General features: G+C 46.4%; 2 protein-coding genes across 2 annotated transcripts in view; one reads left to right on the top strand and one right to left on the bottom strand.

The window, feature by feature from the left end:
* LOC116974634 (interleukin-5 receptor subunit alpha-like) overlaps positions 1–21,044 on the bottom strand; it is a 300,632-nt gene that overhangs the window by 205,352 nt on the left and 74,236 nt on the right. The window lies entirely within an intron of this gene.
* Positions 1–21,044, top strand: part of LOC116974633 (interleukin-5 receptor subunit alpha-like) — a 160,553-nt gene that overhangs the window by 96,708 nt on the left and 42,801 nt on the right. The gene's annotated exons all lie outside the window — the stretch shown is intronic.

The raw sequence follows: 21,044 nt of genomic DNA, 5'->3' as shown, positions 1-21,044 counted from the left end.
GAAACGGGATGTAATCTGTTGAAATTGAAAGAAGAGGTTGAACAGTCAAATTCCTCTGCACCCTCATGGAATTTACTGGAGAACCTAGCTCCTCCCTATGTACATCAATTACCCGAAGTAGCGCCGCCAATTCAACCCCGACCCCACTCGTGGCGACGGGAGTGGAAGAGGTGACACCCGGGTCCGCTCTGGTGGTAAAGAGAAAGGTCAGGGTAAAACAAGAAATTAATGATGATGTTACTGACAGTGATGACACCGACAGTGACCTACCGGACCCCAGGAGTGAGAAAGAAAAGGGAATAAAGAGACAGGAGGCGGTCGGGGTAGATGAATTAAATCCCCCGTCACCAGGAGAGGGAGTCAGAAGGTCAGACAGAGTAAAAAGAAGATCGGTAAAAATTAGACCCCTAAGAGAGGTACCCATGGGAGTACCCCAAGGGGGAATGGGGTTTGTTAATGTCCCCTTAACTAGTACTGAAGTGAGGAATTTCAAGAAAGAAATGAAAAGCCTCCTAGGGGATCCTTTAGGTCTGGCAGAGCAGTTAGATCAATTCCTTGGGCCAAACACTTATACATGGGAGGAGTTGATGGCCATTATGGGGAATCTCTTCACATCAGAGGAGAGGCAAATGATTAGGGCAGCAGCAATGAAAAAGTGGGAACAGGAGAACCCTCCAGGGCAGCAGAATGCAGCGGCAGCAGATAAATTCCCAGTACAAGAGCCAGATTGGGATAAGGGAACAGCAGCAGGACGAGAGAATATGAAGGACCTGCGGGATATAATTATAAAAGGGATAAGAGAGGCAGTACCCAAAGGACAGAATTTCGAACGAGCATTTGAGAATGGACAGCAGAAAGATGAGGCCCCGACAGTGTTCCTTCAGAGACTCAGGAAGAACATGCAACAGTATTCCGGAATAGACCCGGACTCAGGGGCAGGACAACAATTGTTTAGGGCCAATTTCGTGACCAAATCCTGGTCTGATGTGAGGAAGAAATTAGAAAAGATGGATAACTGGAATGAGAAACCACTACCTCAGTTGCTTACAGAGGCCCAGAAAGTGTACGTGCGGAGAGATGAGATAAAACAGAAGGGGAAGGCACTGATTATGATGCAGGCTGTAAAGCGAGTGGTAGATGTTAAGGAACAGGTAGGTACAGGATGGAGAGGGAATTACTCCCGAGGTAGAGGGAGAAGGATATGGCAGAAGAGAGGGAGAAGGACAAATACAATTGGGAATAGATACAGCACCGATAGAAGGAAGAATAGTGGTTCAGCTGTATGCTCTAAGAGAGGGAGATGAGCAAAGAATTAATGATCAAGTATGGGCCAAGGAAGGAAACAGAGGAGGTTTGCAAATACCCCCTCTTCAAATAGCATTAAAAGATGGTGCAGACATAGTACGAGTAAGACAGTACCCCATTTCGACCGAGGGACGAAAAGGCTTACAACCAATCATTGAGAATTTATTAGAGGATGGGTTATTGGAACCATGTATGTCCCCCTAAAATACTCCGATCCTACCAGTCAGAAAGACCGACGGGACGTTTAGACTCGTACAGGACTTGAAGGAACTGAACAAGGTGGTCCAAGCCCGACACCTGGTAGTGCCTAACCCTTACACCATCATGGGACGGATGCCCCCAAGCCACAATTGGTTTAGTGTGGTAGATTTAAAGGATGCCTTCTGGAGCTGTCCGCTGGCAACAGAGAGTAGAGACTTATTCGCCTTTGAGTGGGAAAACCTAAAAACTGGGCGAAACAACAATTCCGGTGGGCGGTGCTCCCTCAAGGTTTTACAGAATCACCAAATTTATTTGGCCAAATTTTAGAGCAGGTATTGGAGGATTTCCCAGGTCACGGGGAAACGCAACTATTGCAGTATGTGGATGACCTCCTTTTGTCAGGAGAGAGAGAAGAGGAAGTAAGGGACGCCACAATAAGCCTGTTAAACTTCTTGGGAAGGAAGGGGTTAAGAGTGTCTCATAACAAGCTTCAATTTGTGAAACAAGAGGTAAAATATCTGGGACATCTGATAAGTGGAGGAAAGAGACGAATAAACCCCGAAAGGATAGCTGGGATCACGGGAGTACCACTACCAAAGAATAAGAAAGAGAACCGAAAATTCCTGGGATTGATAGGATACTGTCGACTGTGGATAGATGATTACTCCAGACAAGTAAAATTCCTGTATGATAAATTGAGAGAAGAAAAAGACAAAGTTCAGTGGACCCCAGAACAGGAGGTGGAATTTGGGAAATTAAAGAACAGTTTGATTACTGCTCCCGTGTTGGCTCTGCCCTCAGTAGAACAACCTTTCCACCTGTTTGTAAATTCAGACAAGGAGGTGGCACTAGGGGTACTCACCCAGAAAAGAGGGGGAAATCGACAGCCAGTGGCCTTCCTCTCAAAAATATTAGATCCAGTCTCCAGGGGATGGCCGGGATGCATACAAGCGGTAGCAGCTACCGCAATATTGGTGGAAGAGAGTAGGAAATTAACCTTTGGAGGCACTCTGGTTGTTTCTACACCTCACACAGTAAGAACCATACCCACTCAGAAATCCAACAGATGGTTAACAGACACTAGACTTTTAAAGTATGAGGCCATCCTGATGGAAAAAGACGATTTGATGATAATTATGGATAAGAACCTTAACCCGTCCCAATTCCTGTATCCAGCAGAGAAACAGGGTGACAAGGAAGAGGGCCCAGTACACTGCTGTAGTGAAATAATAGATTTACAGACAAAAAGTAGAGAAGACTTAGAAGAGCAACCTCTGGCTGAGGGCAGCCGGTGGTTTATAGATGGATCCTCCAGGTGCATAGATGAAAAAAGACATAGTGGGAACGGTACAGTGAACGGGGAAACAATGGAGAAAATTGAAAGCGGCAGGCTGCCTGGTAGTTGGTCAGCTCAATCTTGTGAATTATATGCATTAATGAGAGCTTTAGAATTATTGCAGGGGAAGGAAGGAACAGTATATACCAATTCAAAATACGCTTTTGGAGTAGTACACACCTTTGGAAAGATCTGGAAAGAGCGAGGAATGATAACAACTCGAGGTAAAGAATAGTAAGATTAAACGAGAACTTACCAGTTTGAAGTTTGATCCTTATTTTATGAGGAGGAACGTTGTGGGACTACGTGAAGAGCCACGCTAGGACGCATGCGTGTCATTCTTCAAAGCAGCGGTGTGGAATCACAGATAACTATAATGACTAAACATAGTAAGATTAGACAACAGATACCAGTTCAGACTATGATCAAGGGTGGGAGCGGAGGGCACGTAGTCCCTCAACGTTCCTCATAAAATAAGGATCAAACTTCAAACTGGTAAGTTCTCGTTTAATCTTACTATTTTACTTCGGAGTCACGTGAGTGACTACGTGAAGATTTTAAAGCTCTGTGATTTCATGCCGTGGAACGAGTCCATGCATCACATCTGCCTTGATTTTTGGGGAGAGTAGAGTTAACATCATTAGACATCAATACGATATTGAAATCCAACAGTAAAATTATGAACACCAATTATTGCCCCTATTTATGGGTCTATTATATTACAGAACTTAAATTTGTTTCTGTAAATGTTTCAGGTTCAATGACTGGTTTGTTATAAAGTCGTAGGAAAATTCCTCCGTTGGCCATCCTGCTGTCTTGAGGATTTGGTCCATTGGTACGTCCAACTTCATAGCTGCTAATGTAGCTGCAGCCCTGGTGGAGTGAGATTTGAAATGCTAGTTCCCACTCCAGCCTATTTAGGACTTGTTTTAGCCATCCAGAGATGGTCTGGACTGTCACTGTTTTAAATGGCTGTTAGTAGCTGATTAAAGTGACATTCCTCCCCTCTGATGATCTTAGTATACTTCAAGTATGATAGTAAGTGTGTTATAATACAGAGACGACCATCTGTAGGGTAGGCCCTGAATTCTGTTTTTTAGGCCTGCTGACCCCTGTCTGTTCTGTATGACTATTACACTGATGTAAACCTTAAATTCCAGATGAATTAATCATGTTGTCCAACCTTGTTTTCTGTAGTGACTGGACCCTTGTGGCATGACCAGGACCATCAGCATGACTGTTTTCATAGTCAGTTTCCGTAGGAACAGAGCTGTAGCTGGAGACCAGTTTCTTAACATGGTCAGTACAATGCTCACATCCCATATTTGGGAGTACCTGGTTCTTGGGGACTAATTTTAAAAATGCCCCTCATGAGTTTGTTTACCAGGGTTTGTCCCAACAGAATGCCGCTCTGTACCTTCAGCAGGTATATTGACAGAGCACCTCTAGCGCAGTTGATGGCACTATGACTGAGCCTCTCGTCATAATGGAGGCTTGCCAGGAATTCCAGAACAGACGGAATGTTCATAGATCTGTGGGTGATGATTATTGTTGTGACAGTACTTCCCATTACTAGATGATACCAAGTACTGATGTTTAGGTGGACTGTCTGTGACCCGCTGAAATAATTCCGCATTCGGTCCGTCAGTCCCAGGTGTAGAAGAGGTGCTTTCAACTCTAAATAAATAGGTTAATATATAATAGTGACATGGGTAACTCCCCTTGTTGCGGGAAGACCCAGTAAGTTAGGTCTATGATGGATGGTGATGTATGGTTCTGACCCATGTTGATATCACCAGTACCCCTGGTTGCGTAGGGCAATCAGGTATATCAAGATTCGAGATGTGAAGTCTATAGTTTCTTCCTAAATAACCGACTGATGAGGCAAAGGGAGGGATGCATAAAGGATCCCCCAATCAGCGAAGATACATCTGAACCACTGCCCCAGGTTCTGGCTCCCAAGAACATAATTTGATAACTGGTAAGAGCATGGATGTGAATAGGTCGTTATCTGGTGTTCCATACCAGCTGTTCCAGCAATACATATTTTATCCAACATCCATACAGAGTTTTTAGACTTAGCATGACCTGTTGTCTGCCACTAAATTCAGTTTCCCTGGTAGTTGGAAGCTGATATCCAATCTCTATCTGGATACGCTATTAATCCAGATTAATAGAGACAGTGACTCTAAGACTATTGCCTGCATCACAGTGTGGAGGTACCCGGTGAACTCACCGCGGCGGATGCTAGCCTGTGTCCATTGTGTGCTGCTAGTATTACATGTATTGCTGCAGGCAACAACATCTCGTTCAGACCGAAAGGTCTGATTGACAAGAAGGATTCAATTCAATTCAATTCACAAATAGTGTTGGCCAGATAGTCACATGGTGCCGATATGTTTCTACCCATATGGTTGACATATGCTACCCCGGTGGTGTTGTCAATTTGTAGAGTAACATACTGGTGATATAACCCAAAACAATTTGACTTAAAGCCATGACTAGCTCTCACTTCCCCGGGTATATATGCCCAACGTTAGTAGAGATGCCTCCTGAGCATTCCATCTCCCCCACAGCTGGAGATGGAATTAGTAGCACCCCAATCCAAGGCCCATCAGTATGTGGTTCCATAGACGGGTAACTGAGTTTGGTTGTTTCATAAGTCTGTCAGAATGACCCCCACATAATTTCTTGAGTGACGCGTGTAGCGCTCTGTACTATGATTATGTAAAGGTCCGATATCATGTGGCTGTCACACAGCCCCTAATGCCAATTATTCTACTACCAGTCTGATGGCTGGTTTAGTTCCCTGGAAGCCTCCATAAAGGCTGTACCCTTTCTTACGGCAAAGTTACTGCCATGTGAAGAGTGTTAACGGTGGATCGCAGACGATCTGTTGTGTTAAATACATCTGTGGGCACCTTCAATGAGTCCTATATAGCAAGCGTATTTTAATACCATGCTTGCCATGTAGTACCCTAGGATCAATCCCCTAGTTGCACCAAAGGTTCCCATTTGTAATGAATAAAAAGTACGAAGTATTCAAATTTGTCAATCTAAGATGAAGTGGCAACCACCTCTAAATTATGAGAAGGATATTTAGGACACGAATCCCTGTGATTCGTGTGGATGTCCTCCATAAGTCCTATAATATATGGGCACTGTAGTTCAGTATGCACTTTAGTTGTTTCTTTTCCTGTAAGCATGAACATTCAGTTCGGTACATGCTGAACTGGAGGATAATGGAATGAAGAATTCTAAGGTATACCCCTGTACTTCTGAATTTTAAGTGTCGGTAGAATAATTCTATGCATACAGATAGATCTGTTATCCACTACCAACCTCCCTGGTTCCTATTAGTAGGTTAGTTACTATTCCGGCATCCTCCGTGGTCGTTGAGGTGCCGATGTCTGATGAGGGTAGCACATTTCTCAGGAAGTAGTTTTTAAGACGTTCCTTAATGTGTCCCAGAGTTCCCTCGATGTGAAGATCTTTCCCTGGTAAGATAAGATGCCTCCAAATTTTAATATTGGAGGTTGGGAGGTTCCAGGTTTTCATCTGTTAGGACTTAGAACATTCTTTCGTTTCAATTCCCTGCCCTACCATGTTTAGGTTGATACTGGGAACATTCAGGTTTTGCAGTTCCCTGATGGTAAGTGTTTTCCCATATGTTTTCCGCACCCTAAGTGTACTAGGGGTATGTTCTGCACCCCTGTTCAAGTGGAGCCCAAACTTGACCCCCTATACTCCCCTCTGATGAGGGAGAACACTGTGCAGCCCTACAAGAGGTACTGCTGTAGGACTTACTAGCTGCCCCTCTGTGACTAGTCTCCATCTCATGGAGCTGCCACTTACCTGCTCCAACAGCCGCTCCAGCTGGTCCCGATGCTCTCGGGCACCCAACCGGCTCCAATGCACATGATCACTGGCCATCGCGGCTGCTCCTGAAGCCGTTACTCCTGAGGCTGCAGTTCCTGCTGCAGTTCCTGCTGCAGTTCCTGCTGCAGTTCCTGCTGCAGTTCCTGCTGCAGTTCCTGCTGCAGTTCCTGCTGCAGTTCCTGCTGCCACTCCATCCGGCTCCAATGCTCACGGGCAATGGCCGTCACGGCTGCTCCTGAAGCTGCTCCTGTTCCAGCTCCTGCAGCCAGCTCAGGATTGAGTCTCGGTGTTCCCCTCTGATGAGTGAGAAACTCTGTGCCGCCCCACAAGGAGTACTGCTGTGGGGCTTAGTAGTTGCCCACTGTGGCTTTGCCACTTTGGAGTATTTCCACTCTGCAGCCCCACAAGGGGTACTGCTCCTGCAGCCGGTCCAACAGGCTCCAATGCTCTCGGGCACTGGCCGCTCCCGGCTGCTCTTTATCCTGCATGCTGCAGCCGCTCCAACCGACCCCGGTGCTCACGGGCACTGGCCGCTCACGGCTGCTGGTCATGCTGCAGCCGCTCCAACCGACCCCGGTGCTCACGGGCACTGGTCGCTCGCGGCTGCTTAATTTCTCCTGTAGCCGGTCCAACCGGCTCCAATGCTCTCGGGCACTGGCCGCTCCCGGCTGCTCTTTATCCTGCATGCTGCAGCCGCTACAACCGACCTCGGTGCTCACGGGCACCGGCCGTCACGGCTGCTCGTCATGCTGCAGCCGCTCCAACCAACCCCGGTACTCACGGGCACTAGTCGCTCGCGGCTGCTTGCCATCTCCTCCAGCCGCTCAAACCAACCCCATGCACACGGGCACTGGTCGCTCGCGGCTGCTCATCTCCCGACCGGCCGGGGCCGGCGCGGGAGCGAAATCGGGCACAGCTGTTCCCATTACGGGAGAACAGCGAGCCGTTTGCTGCTGCTGCTGCCGGCTGCCTGCAATTTTGCGGTTCTCCGCCGCCAGCTTTCCCGCTCCTTCCAGCGCCTCGGACCCATGTATAGGTCCGTGGGGCTGTAGTCCGAGTCGTCGGAAATGACTGCTCCAGACATGCTCCACCGCTGTCGGCGTCCTCCTGGAGCTGAAGTCGGCTCCGGCTCCCGTTTAAGGGAGTTAGCAGGGACCCGGCCGTTGCTGGCTGCCTGCAGTTCTCCCCAGCCAGTTCTCATCAGCCTTCTGTAGAAAAAAAAGGTAAGTAAAAGAACGACGTTCCCTCACCTTACTGTTGCAGGTTCAACCCCTGCCGTTTGGGAGGAACGTCCTTCCTCCAGCAATGACGAGTTCGAATGCGTGTAGCGTAATACACGCATGCGTCCTAGCGGGGTTCTTCACGTAGTCACTCACGTGACTCCGAAGTAAAATTCTTAAGGGATTGGACAGGCTCGATGCAGGAAAAATTTTCCCCGTGTTCGGGGAGTCCAAAACCAGGGGTCACAGTTTAAGAATAAGGGGTAGGCCATTTAGGACTGAGATGAGGAAAAACCTTTCCAGCCAGGGAGTTGTGAATCCGTGAAATTCTGTGCCAAAGACGGCAGTGGTGGCCAATTCACAGGATGTTAGAAAATTAGATTTAGCTTTTGGGGCTAACGGAATCAAGGGATATGGGGGAGAAAGCAGGAATGGGGTACTGATTTTAGATGATCAGCCATGATCATATTGAATGGCGGTGCTGGCTTGAAGGGCCGAATGGCCTACTCCTGCAACTATTTTCTATGTTTCCACTTAAAATTAGCGAATCCGATGCTCGTACCGATGGGTTGTAAGCTGCCCAAGCGAAATATACAATGTTTCACCAGAAATAGAAAGCGTTTAGACATAAACAAACGTCACAGGTGCAAGAAAGGGGAAGCATTAGGAAAAGGGAAGTTCAGGGAAAAGACAGTAAATTAAATGATACAAGCGATGATGATGCAAAGAAAGGATCTGAGTTAATCACCGATGTGAATGTTACTTTAATTAGAGGTTTTGGTTTTTATTTTTATTTTGGGATGCCTGGATTGTTTGTATTTAGTTTGCACAGTCCATTTATGATGCTGGTTGTGGATTTGTCATGGTTCCATTTGCCAACATGATGCTACCCAGGAGATGAGTCAATTGTCGTGGGGTAACCAACTCTGCCCTATTCTTCCAGGAATGAGCTGGTCTAATTCTGGTTTTACTTCGGAGTCACGTGAGTGATTCCGTGAAGAAGCCCCGCCAGTCCGCATGCGCATCATTACATCTGACACATGGCGCAGCGACCGGTTGGGAGGTGCAGTGCTCCTCCAGCGGTAAGTTTAAAAATCTCAAGTAAGCGTTCAACTTAGTCGGAGGTCGCTTTCTGTGTTGGAGTAAGTCTTGTTTTCAGGATCAAGTTTTCAATTAATTGTTTAAGGAAAAGTGCCATCCGCCCTACCATCCACCCAAAATTTGCGGCACCGTGTAAACCCAGCACCATTCAGCCGCCAAATCTGCTATTTGGGGAAGACCTCGCGAAGAGAGTGAAGGAGCTCGATGACGAGGCAAGAACGGTGGGACTGATTAAAGGACTGATGGTCAGCAGAACTGTTCGGCGGCAGTACCCCTACAGACGGGTTGCAGAGACCGGGTCCGGTCAAGGAACAAGCCGGCCGTTCACTAATGTGCGCAGCTGGCACGCTGCAACCGGGACATGAGCAAACGTGGTTTTTCGCACCAGAAACCGGGGACAGCAAATTCAACCGGTAACCATGGAGTTAGGTGGGTCTGGTTCTTATAGGAACATAATGACTGAAAAACACCTACAAGTTGGGGGGAAATTACACTTGTTCTGAACTCGGTCTGAGGAAGAGTTTCGGCCCGAAATGTTGCCCATTTCCTTCGCTCAATAGATGCTGCTGCACCCGCTGAGTTTCTCCAGCATTTTTTTGTGTACCTTCCATTTTCCAGCATCTGCAGTTCCTTGTTAAACACTTGTTCCTAAAGGAATGGTATGAGATAACATCAGATCCGTTTATACTGGGCAGTATACAAGGTTTTCAACTTGAATTCTATCCCAATTTGTGTCCACCCACTCATAAAACTGTTAAAACCAGTACTGGGGTTACTCCGAGCTCAGTCATATTGTAATGGCCTATTTGAATGATATTTTAATCATAGGAAATACTCGGGAAACAGCTGAATCGTCCATTTCAATTGTTAAACTCACTTTTGAGAGATTGGGGTTTATCATTCATTCAGATAAATCCAAATTAACACCAGTCAGAGTTATTGATTATTTGGGATTCACTATTAACTCAGATCACATGTCGGTGACTCTGCCCAGGGACAAAAGGCTAGAGTTAATTGAAGGCTGTATCAAGCTCAGAAGAGCAGCAACCTTCAATTAGCCAGGTGGCCAGCTTGATTGGCAAATTAGTGGCTGCTTTTCCAGCTGTGCAGTTTGGACCTTTGCATTACCAACAGTTACAACGTGCAAAGGAACAGGCACTCAGGATACATAAAGGTCATTATGACAGGCCCATGCAATTAGCAGCTGAAGCCATTGCTGAAGTGCAGTGGTGGATAATGAATGTCTCAAGTTGTTCCAGCAAAATTCTGGTTGAACAACCTTCCATTGTCTTACAGACTGATGTCAGTGCTCTAGGTTGGGGTGCTACTGATACCGTTTCCAGCTGTTGAGGCAGATGGAATATGCATAAGGCACCTCTTCTGCAATCACGTGGGATTAATTATTTAGAAATTTTGGGAGCATTTTATGGGCTTAAGGCTTATTGCTCTACTAAGTATCACCTGCATGTTCAGCTTCAGATTGACAACACTACGGCAGTGGTGTATGTTAATCATATGGGTGGAATCGTCGGAATCTTGTGATAGATTGGCTAATCTGATTTGGAACTGGTGTATTACTAGAAACATTTGGCTTTCACCTATCTACCTACTAGGTAGATTCACCATAGTGGCAGACACCAGGTCACGCAAATTCAATGACAACATAGAATGGATGTTGAATCATGAGGTGTTTAACAATGTTGTTGCTCGGTATGGGATATCAGATATCGATTTGTTTGCATCCAGACTCAACCACCAGTTACCTAAATATATTTCATGGTAACCAGATCCTGGTGCAGTAGCGGTAGATGCATTCTCGCTACATTGGGATGGAATGTTTTTATATGCATTTCCTCCATTTTGCCTCATCAGTCGATGTCTGCTCAAAATCAAGCAGGACTCCGCCTCAGGAGTATTGGTGGTACCCGACTGGCCTACACAGCCATGGTTCCCTCTCGTTTTGGAGATAATTACACAGCCCCTTATGACTGTTCCCAAACATAGAAACCTACTGGTGCACCCTGTAACTGGCGATCAACATCCTTTACATGACTGTATTGATCTGTTAATTTGCAGATTCTAAGAGGCCATACCTGGGGCGAGGACTATTCGATCGAACCAAGGATGTGATTACTGCGGCCTGGAGGGATAGTACCCAAAAGCAGTACATCTCTCATATTAGGAAATGGGAGGTGTTCTGCTTACAGGAGAATATTACATATCACATGGCAGGCATCTCAGATGTGCTAGAATTCCTGTCAACTCTCCATTTCGATGAAAGGCTAAGTTATAGTGCGATCAATACAGCCAAAAGTGCCCTGTCCTCATACTTGTGGATGGGATCAGAACAATATTCTATTGGATCTCACCCTCTGATCTCTCGATTTATGAATGGAATTTTTAATTCGAATCCTCACAGGCCCAGGTATTCGGTAATCTGGGATGTAAGCGTGGTGCTCATGCTGCTTCGTCAGTGGACTTCCGTCACCTCCCTGTCTTTGGCCAAAGTCACCATGAAGGTAGTCATGCTCATGGCACTGGTTTCAGCACAACGAGTGCAGACATTGCAGAAACTGCGGCTAGACAGGATGGAAGCATCTGCAGATGCCATTACGTTTTACATTTATGATCTACTCAAGCAGAGCAGACCGGGGGTGACAGGATTTAAGATCATATTTTCGGCAAACACCATGGATTCACGTCTATGTGTGGTGTCACACTTGCTATATTATATCAAGGCCACCAGAACCCTCAGAGGTATGGAATCAGCATTGTTTATTAGCCATAAAATAACGCATAGGAAAGTGTTGGTTCAGACCATTTCAAGGTGGCTGAAGCAGGTTGTGGTTTATTTAGGTATTTACACTGACAATTTTAAATCTCATTCAACCAGGGCGGCATCAACGTCAGCGACCAGGGCAATGGACGTCCCCATCGACCATATCTTCGCGGCCGCAGGATGGTCAAGTGAATTGATTTTTCAAAAATTCTATCACAAACCGATTGCCGAACCCAGGGCTATTTGCCCATTCTGTTTTGAATTCAGTTTTATAGCTTTCCCCTGGGACAGAGGGGTTGCTATTAATTTTCTTTATTAAAGTAAACCATTAATACGTTTAAATCAATGTCATGGTTTAATGCAGTGATTCCCAACCTGGGGCCATGGCAAATTTCAGGGGGGGCACAGAAATTTTTGGGGATTTACGGGGCCACAGGTTCAATGAAGCGGGCCACTTTATTTCCGCTAATAATGTCAGGAGGGGCCACAGAAAAATTAAAGATCCCAAGGGGGCCATGAGCTAAAAAAGGTTGGGAAGCAGAAGCCTGTGGCAGGGGCTACGGATTGTAACCAACTACCGGAGCACCCCCCCTCATCCGCAAGTGCTGGCACCTTCCTAGCTGATGACCTGAACTCCTTTTACGCTCGTTTCGAGAGGGGCAACACCCCCCCAGGTCTGCCGACTATCGACAATACCACCAGCGGGCTGGCTACCGAAGCTGAAGGGAGGAATGTGCACACATTCTCGTTGTGCGAGCACGACGTGAGGAGGGCTCTGACACGGGTGAACACGAGAAAAGCTGCAGGCCCCGATGGCATCTCGGGGCGAGTAGTCAAGTCCTGTGCTACGCAGCTAGCTCCAGTGCTACGCAGCTAGCTCCAGTGCTCACTACATTATTCAACCTCTCCCTGGACAAGTCCGTGGTCCCTGCCTGCTTCAAAAAATCCATCATTGTACCGGTATCAAAAAATGCCTCACCAGCCTGTCTGAATGACTACCGTCTGGTGGCCCTTACCTCGGTAGTCATGAAATGCTTTGAGAGGCTGGTGAAGAAACACATCTGCGCCTTCTTCCCTCGGAACATGGACCCGTTGCAGTTCGAACAGATCCACGGACGATGCGGTCTCCCAGGTCTTGCACACCGCTCTCTCCCATCTGGACAGCCAGAAGGGCGGCTACGTGAGGATGCTGTTCATAGACTACAGTTCAGCCTTCAACACGATAGTCCCCACCAGACTGGCTGGGAAGCTAATGGAATTGGGGCTCAACACCTCCCTGTGTGCCTGGGTCCTGGACTTTCTCACCGCCAGGCCCCAGGTAGTCAAGATGGGAGGGAATACATCGAAGTCCCTCACCCTGAGCACAGGATCGCCCCAGGGTTGCGTCCTCAGCTCCCTATTGTACTCCCTGTACACACATGACTGTGTGGCTAGGTTCAGCTCCAACTCAATAATTAAGTTTGCTGATGACACTGTGGTGTTGGGCCTGATCTCAGACAACGACAAGAAGGCCTACCGGGAAGAGGTGGCTGATCTAGCACTCTGGTGCCAGGATAACAGCCTCCTCTTGAAAATCAAAAAAACGAAGGAGCTGATCATGGACTTTAGGAGGGCACATCATCCGAGGTCGTACACTCCATTGAGGATAAATGGGGATCCTGTGGATAGGGTGAACTGTTTTAAATATCTGGGAATCCACATCTCCGAGGATATGACATGGGCATCACACGCCTCAGCACTCGTGAGTAAGGCAAGGCAGCGCCTTTACCACCTCAGGCAATTGAGGAAATTCAGAGTGTCTCCGAGGATCCTCCAGTGCTTCTACGCAGCGGCTGTGGAAAGCATCTTGTCCGGGAACATTACCATCTGGTTTGGGAATTGCTCTGCCAAGGACAAGAAGGCTCTGCAGAGAGTAGTGCGTTCGGCCGAATGCACTATGGGAACTTCACTTGCCCCCCTGCAGGAACTATACATCAGGAGGTGCAACTCCAGAGCCAACAATATCATGAGAGACCCCTTCCACCCCTGCAACGGACTGTTCCAGCTGCTACGGTCAGGCAAACGCCTCCGTTGCCATGCGGTGAGAACGGAAAGGTTGAGAAGGAGTTTCTTCCCAGAGGCCATTCGGACTGTAAACGCCTATCTCACCAGGGACTAACTCTGCTGAACGTTTTTCCTTCCATTATTTATTATGTAAAAGAATATGTGTGTTATGATTGTGTTTATAGTTTGTTTGGTTGTTTGTCTTTTTGCACAAAAGTCCGCGAGCATTGCCACTTTCATTTCACTGCACATCTCGTATGTGTATGTGACAAATAAACTTGACGACTTGACTTGACTTGCATTGTTGATTATTCACTTATCCTGAGTCAATCGAAGCAGTGAGACGACTGGATTTGAATCTAAGGCATGAAATCACTCACGTGGCTCCGATGTAAAATAGTAAGATTAAATGAGAACTTACCAGTTTGAAGTTTGATCTTTATTTTATGAGGAGTTACGTTGGTGATTACGTGCCCTCCACTCCATACCCTTCCTCACAAAGGTCATCTGGTAGTTCTAGGTTTCTGATCTTACTATGTTACTTCAATTACTGTTAGCTGTGATTTCACACCGTTGCTTTGAAGATTGACGCGCATGCGGAATGGCGGGGCTTCTCCACGTAATCACCAACGTAAATCCTCATAAAATAAAGATTACACTTCCAACTGGTAAGTTCTCATTTAATCTTACTATTTTAGATTTGTTTAGAGATACAGCGTAGAAAAGGGACCTTTGGCACACCGGGTCCGCGTCGACCAGCCGGTCACACCCTACACTAGCACTACCCTACATGCTAGGGACACTTTACAATTTACAGAAGTCAATTCACCTACAAACCTGCACGTCTTTGGAATGTGGGAGGAAACCAGACAACGTACAAACTCCGTACAGACAGCACCCGTAGTCAGGATCGAACCCGGGTCTCTGGCGCTGTAAGGCAGCGAATCTATCGCTGGGCCACCGCGCCACCCCTATTGTGATGGTTGGTGGTGATCCCGGTAATGTTGATGGTGAATGTAATGCAATTGATTGTCCAGTGTAGGTGCTCAGACTCTGTCTGGTTGGAGATGAGCTGATAAGAAGCTGGAGTAACTAACTCAGTGGGTCAGACAGCGTCTCTGGAGAAAAGGAAGAGGTGACGTTTCAGGCCGAGAGCCTTCTTATCTCTCGAAAGCTCTCGACCCAAAATGTCACCTATCCCTTGGTGGGTGTTTGACCCGCTGAATTCCTCAAGGTTTTTGTGTCTTTGGTTTAAACCAGCATCTGCAGTTCCTTCCTACACATCTCACTGGTTGGAAATTGTTATTTCCTGCTTTTATCAGCCCATCTTTGAATGTTGTCTTGATGTTGTTGCATTAGTACAGCACTGGAACAGACTGTACTAATATTACATCTGTAATAGTACAGCACTGGAACAGACCCATAGCCCATGATGTTCTTGTTGAACACGATGCCAAGTTAAACTAATCTCCTCTGCCCGCATGTGATCCATATCCCTCCATTCCCTACATGTCCATAAAAGCCTCTTAAATGTCATGAGCGACAAATTAGTGCTGGTTCTATTCAGCAGAGAACACAGTTAGTTCTGTTACAATGTGAGGGATGCATTTCTACAAAACCTTTTGTTTTAGAAACTTATGGTAGAAAGACAATGGGAGAAAAGGTGTTTGTTGCTAGAAAGTTTCAGACTCACAGTTATTCCTCCTGCTTGTTAAATACTTTAGACTTTAGTAATTAGAGATACACTTTAGCATGGAAATAGGCCCTTCGGCCCACCGAGACAACACCGACCAGCGATTACCCCGTGCACTAGCACTACCCTACGCAAGAAGACATGGTGGCACAGCGGTAGAGTTGCTGCCTCGCAGCAAAATGCGGCGCCAGAGACCTGGGTTCGATCCCGACCATGGGTGCTGTCTGTATGGAATTTGTACGTTCTCCCCGTGATCTGCGAGGCTTTTCTGCGATATCTTTGGTTTCCTCCCACACTCCAAAGACGTACAAGTTTGTAGGTTAATTGGTTTGATTAATTGGCTTGATAAAATGTAAAAAAAAATAGTCCAGTATAAAATTGTCCAACTTCCAGTGCTGAGTGCTGCTCTACCTAGAGCTTTTCAGCGTACTACATCCAGACCCAGACTAGGGACAATTTACAGAAGCCAATAAACCTACAATCCTGCAAGTCTTTGTAGTGTGGGTGGAAACCAGAGCACCTGTAGAAAACCCACAGGCCAATGTGCCGCCCTTCAAATGCCACGATTGTATCTGCCTCCACCACCACATCTTTCAGTCACCCACCACTCTCTGTATAAAAAACTTTACTCCACCCATCTCCTATAATCTTAGGTAGACAAAAATGCTGGAGAAACTCAGCGGGTGAGGTAGCATCTATGGAGCGAAGGAATAGGCAACATTTCGGGTCGAGAGCCTTCTTCCGACTGATGTGGGGGTGTGGGGGGGGGGGGGAGGGTCGGGAAAAAGAAAGGAAGAAGCGGAGACAGTAGGCTGTGGGAGAGCTGGGAAGAAGGGTGAAAGCAAGGGCTACCTGAAATTGGAGAAGTCAATGTTCATACCGCTGGGGTGTAAACTAGCCAAGCAAAATATGAGGTGCTGCTCCTCTAATTTGCGGTGGGTCTCACTCTGGCCATGGAGGAGGCCCAGGACAGAAAGGTCAGATTCGGAATGGGAGGGGGAGTTGAAGTGTTGAGCCACCAGGAGATCAGGTTGGTTATTGCGAACTGAGTGGAGGTGTTAGGCGAAGCAATCGACAAGCCTGCCATTGGTCTCGCCGATGTGGAGCAGTCGACACCTGGAACAGTGGATGCAATAGATGAGGTTGGAGGAGGTGCAGGTGAACCTCTGCCTCACCTGGAAAGACTGCTTGGGTCCTTGGTTGGAGTCGAGGGGGGAATTAAAATGACAAGTGTAGCATTTCCTGTGGTTGCAAGTGAAAGTGCCAGGGGAGGGGGTGGTTTGGGTGGGAAGGGATGAAGTTACTTTGTCTCTCTCATCTTAAAGCTATGACCTCTAATTTTTGACATTTCCACCCTGGAAAAAAATGGTTCTGGCTGACTGTTCTGGAGGTTCCCAACTCGAAACATCATCTTATCCATGTTCTCGAGGGATGCTGCCTGACCCGCTGAGTTACTCCAGCGCTTTGTATCTTTTTGCTTCTACCCTCTCTATGCCTCATAATTTCATCTAGTTCCGTCAAGTCTCCCGCTCAATCTGTTCATCAACCATAGAAAACAGTGCAAGTTGTGGAGGCAGTTGTGGAATTCTTCATTTGATGAGGAGTTACAATTGGAACTGAAGATTATGTCATTACCTACAAACTTTCCAAGTTGACCATGGTATTTTTTTCTGCCATTAACTGTTCAGCAGAAGGATATTTCCTCTTGCCCCTCATCCAAGGATGATGCTATTCATTGTTTTTGAATTACTCTTTCAATCAGCTATTGTTTATTAATTAATGCCAGTTTACAAATCCAGTCATTCTGGCTCAACTCACCTCTTTAGAAGAGATTAAAACTGTGCAGCACAGCTGGTAGAGCTGCTGCCTCACAGCACCAGTGGCCCAGGTTCGATCCTGACCTCAGGTACTATCCGTGCAGAGTTTGCATGTTCTTCCTGTGAACATGTGGGTTTCTTCTGAGTGCTCTGGTTTCCTTCCACATTGGTACGATTCCGTTGGGGGGTCCGGTACTTTTCGGCGCAGCCGTTCCGGCGCCTCTGTTTCGGCACCTCTGTTTCGGTGCCGCCCATAGTTAATGCTTATCACCTAGTTCATTTTGGCGCCGATAGGTACGATTACGCACAAAGTTATCTGGCCAAGGAGACGCTGTTCAGACAAGACATGTCTGGCAAGTCAGCATGGTCATGCCCTCCACTTTTGGATAGAGATTTTAAAAAACAAGCCAACCCAAATTTCACAAATGGACAACTGATACTAACAGAGGAATCAAATTACCCAAGATTATTGAATTCAGTTCAAGCCCAAAGGACTGCCATGAGCCCAAATGGAAGGTGAGATGCCATTCCTCAAAATTGCTTTGAGCCTCATTGCAACAGTGCAGGAAGTCACAGACTGTTCGGTCACTCCCACATCCAAGAGCCAGAATGAGATAACATGAAGCTCAGGAGTTCCCCATGGATCGAACACAGATGCTCCCCAAAGAAGAAACCCAACGCCAGTTTGGTTTCTCCTATGTAGAGGAGACCATGACAGTTATAATGGGCGACTTAAATCTACATATAGATTGGGTGAATCAAATTGGCAAGGGTGCTGTGGAAGAGGATTTATTGGAATGTAAGTGGGATAGTTTTCTAAACCAACATGTAGAGGAACCAATGAGACAGCAGGCTATTCTAGACTGGGTATTGAGTAATGAGGAAGGGTTAGTTAGCAGTCTTGTTGTGCGTGGCCCCTTGGGCAAGAGTGACCATAATATGGTTGAGTTCTTCATTAAGATGGAGAGTGACATTGTTAAATCAGAAACAAGGGTCCTGAACATAAAGAAAGATAACTTTGAAGGTATGAGACGTGAATTGGGCCAAGATAGACTGGCAATTGATTCTTAAAGGGTTGACGGTGGATATGCAATGGGAGGCATTTAAAGACTGCATGGATGAGCTACAACAATTGTTCATCCCAGGTTGGCAAAAGAATAAATCAGGGAAGGTAGTGCATCTGTGGATAACAAGGGAAATCAGGGATAGTATCCAAACAAAAGATGAAGCATACAAATTAGCCAGATAAAGCAGCCAACCAGAGGACTGGGAGAAATTCAGAGTCCAGCAGAGGAGGACAAAGGGCTTAATTAGGAAAGGGAAAATAGATTATGAAAGAAAACTGGCAGGGAACATAAAAACTGGCTGCAAAAGATTTTATAGATATATGAAGAGAAAAAGATTAGTTAAAACAAATGTAGGTCCCTTGCAGTCAGAAACAGATGAATTGATCATGGGGTAAATGGACATGGCAGACCATTTGAATAACTACTTTGGTTCTGTCTTCACTAAGCAAGACATAAATAATCTGCCGGAAATAGCAGGAGACCGGGGGTCAAATGAGATGGAGGAACTGAGTGAAATCCAGGTTAGCCGGGAAGTGGTGTTAGGTAAATTGAATGGATTAAAGGCCGATAAATCCCCAGGGCCAGATAGGCTGCATCCCAGAGTACTTAAGGAAGTAGCCCCAGAAATGCATTAGTGATAATTTTTCAAAACTCTTTGGATTCTGGAGTAGTTCCTGAGGATTGGAGGGTAGCTAATGTAACCCCACTATTTAAAAAGGGAGGGAGAGAGAAAACGGGGAATTACAGACCAGTTAGTCTAACGTCGGTAGTGGGGAAACTGCTAGAATCAGTTATTAAAGATGGGATAGCAGCACATTTGCAAAGTGGTGAAATCATTGGACAAAGTCTGCATGGATTTATGAAAGGTAAATCATGTCTGACGAATCTTATAGAATTTTTCGAGGATGTAATTAGTAGAGTGGATAAGGGAGAACCAGTGGCTGTGTTATATCTGGACTTTCAGAAGGCTTTCGACAAGGTCCCACATAAGAGATTAGTATACAAACTTAAAGCACACGGCATTGGAGGTTCAGTATTGATGTGGATAGAGAACTGGCTGGCAGACAGGAAGCAAAGAGTGGGAGTAAACGGGTCCTTTTCACAATGGCAGGCAGTGACTAGTGGGGTACCGCAAGGCTCAGTGCTGGGACCCCAGCTATTTACAATATATATTAATGATTTGGACGAGGGAATTGAATGCAACATCTCCAAGTTTGCGGATGACACGAACCTGGGGGGTAGTGTTAGCTATGAGGAGGATGCTAGGAGGCTGCAAGGTGACTTGGATAGGCTGGGTGAGTGGGCAAATGCATGGCAGATGCAGTATAATGTGGATAAATGTGAGGTTATCCACTTTGGTGGCAAAAACAGGAAAGTAGACTATTATCTGAATGGTGGCCGATTAGGAAAAGGGGAGATGCAACGAGACCTGGGTGTCATGGTAAACCAGTCATTAAAAGTAGGCATGCAGGTGCAGCAGGCAGTGAAGAAACCGAATGGTATGTTAGCATTCATAGCAAAAGGATTTGAGTATAGGAGCAGGGAGGTTCTACTGCAGTTGTACAGGGTCTTGGTGAGACCACACCTGGAGTATTGCGTACAGTTTTGGTCTCCAAATCTGAGGAAGGACATTATTGCCATAGAGGGAATGCAGAGAAGGTTCACCAGACTGATTCCTGGGATGTAAGGACTTTCATATGAAGAAAGACTGGACAGACTCTGCTTGTACTCGCTAGAATTTAGGAGATTGGGGGGGGATCTTATAGAAACTTACAAAATTTTTAAGGGGTTGGACAGGCTAGAAGTCCAGAACAAGGGGTCACAGTTTAAGGATAAGGGGGAAATCTTTTAGGATCGAGATGAGGAAAAAAAAAATCACAGAGTGGTGAATATCAGGAATTCTCTGCCACCAAAGGTAGTTGAGGCCAGTTCATTGGCTATATTTAAGAGGGAGTTAGATGTGGCCCTTGTGGCTAAAGGGATCAGGGGGTATGGAGAGAAGGCAGGTACAGGATACTGAGTTGGATGATCAGCCATGATCATATTGAATGGCGGTGCAGGCTCGAAGGGCCGAATGGCCTACTGCACCTATTTTCTATGTTTCTATGTGAACACAGGGAAAGGAGCAGAGGGGGGAAGGAGCAGAGGGGGAAAGCAGAGACAGTGAGAGACAGGGAAGAACACAGTCGAGAGGGAGTGGGTGAGTGGGAGTTGAGTGTTAAAGAAGGGGAGGTAAGAGAGCAAGATGTTTCAATCAAGGCTCTGCTCACTCCCCTACGGACAGACTCTATACATCACTGCCAGGCAGGGGTGGGGGAAGAGGCCAAGCTGCCAACATTTGACACTCACAAGCGACTCGAAGGGCAGCATTTCCCGAAACTCCTCCAATCTCTGAAGGGTTACCTTGCCCAGCAGCTTGATTAAAAATTGGTTAAAAAAAGTTAGTTCTTTTAAAAAATAGTTATAAATTATTTTTTTAAAGTTATAAATTCAACAGCTTTTATTGAATTAGATGGATTAGCAAAAGATTCGAGGCGCCTAACGGACGCGCCGTAACAGTGTTGCGGAACCGGCGGCGCCAAAACCGCGCTGAAAGGTACGGA

This window comes from Amblyraja radiata, chromosome 6 (assembly GCF_010909765.2).
Source record: "Amblyraja radiata isolate CabotCenter1 chromosome 6, sAmbRad1.1.pri, whole genome shotgun sequence".
NCBI classification, from domain to species: Eukaryota; Metazoa; Chordata; class Chondrichthyes; order Rajiformes; family Rajidae; genus Amblyraja; species Amblyraja radiata.
This window is presented reverse-complemented; position numbering and strand designations above follow the sequence as displayed.